Here is a 1,520-nt window from a genome sequence, read left to right on the forward strand (position 1 = left end):
CTCCCTCTCCTTCTCCTTCTCCTTCTCCTTCTCCTTCTCCTTCTCCTTCTCCTTCTCCTCCTTCTCCTCCTTCTCCTCCTCCTCCTCCTCCTCTTTCTCCTTCTTTTCTTTTTCTTTTTCTTTCTTTTTACGATAGAGTCACACAGGGCAATGGTAGCACAAGCCTTTAATCCCAGCACTCGGGAGGCAGAGGCAGGCGGATCTCTATGAGTTCGAGGCCAGCCTGTTCTACAAAGGGAGTTCCAGGACAGGCTCCAATGCTACAGAGAAACCCTGTCTCTCTCCCTCTCCCTCTCCCTCTCCTTCTCCTCCTCCTCCTCCTCTTTCTCCTTCTTTTCTTTTTCTTTTTCTTTCTTTTTACGATAGAGTCACACAGGGCGGTGGTAGCACAAGCCTTTAATCCCAGCACTCGGGAGGCAGAGGCAGGCGGATCTCTATGAGTTCGAGGCCAGCCTCTTCTACAAAGGGAGTTCCAGGACAGGCTCCAATGCTACAGAGAAACCCTGTCTCGAAAAAAAAAAAAACAAAAAACAAAAAACAAAAGAAAAAAAGAAAAACCAAAACCCAAACAAACAAACAGAAAAGCAGAGCCACATAGATGGCTGAGGATGACTAAAAGCTTCCCATCTTCCTACCTTCACCTCCCAAGAGATGGGATCAACGACTCGGGCCACCATGCCTGAACACTTTCTGTTATTTATTTGTTTGTTTTTGTGTGCATCGATGCTTTGCCATGGGTGTCAGGTGCCCTGGAACTGGAGTTACAGACAGTTTGTGAGCTGCCATGTGGGTGCTGGGAACTGAACCTTGGTCCTCTGGAAAAGCAGTCAGTGTTCTCAACCACTGAGCCATCTCTCCAGCTCCATCTGACTGCTTCTTTAAAGTGTGGCCTCATTCTTCAGCCCTGGTCAAACTGGAACTCGCAGTGTAGCCCAGACTTGCCTCAATTTCAGTGCAATCCTACTGTCTCAGACTTCCAAGTTACAAGTGTGAGCCAGGATGATCTACTTTTGTTATTATGTTTCTTTCTTCCCTTTCTTAGCCCTGTCTCTCCTTTAAAAAAAAAAATTAGAACTCATGGGCTGGAGAGATAGCTCAGCAGATGAGACCACCGGCTGTTCTTCCAGAGGACAAGTTCAATTCCCAGCACCCACATGGCAGCTCACACCTGTCTGTGACTCCAGTTCCAGGGCTTCTGACACCTTCCCACAGACACGCATGCAGGCAAAATACCAATGCACATAAAATAAAAGTAAATTCTAAAAAATTAGGGGTCACTATTTTATAAACATTGACTGAGGATTCATTATGGGCTATGTGTTTGCTGTTGGAGAAGGAGGCACCCCAGAATCTAAAGGCAGACCTTAAGACTTCTTCACATGAGTCGTGAGTAGCCCCACGAAATCAGGGATGCAGGGGTACAGCTTCCAGCAGTCAGGGTAGAATCAGGAGTCTGAGGTCACTCTTGGTCAGCAGGGCCTGTGCATGGGAGGAAAAACTGAGCGCAGCAGGGTGTAGAG

The sequence above is a fragment of the Microtus ochrogaster genome, linkage group LG1, assembly GCF_000317375.1.
Source record: "Microtus ochrogaster isolate Prairie Vole_2 linkage group LG1, MicOch1.0, whole genome shotgun sequence".
NCBI lineage: Eukaryota > Metazoa > Chordata > Mammalia > Rodentia > Cricetidae > Microtus > Microtus ochrogaster.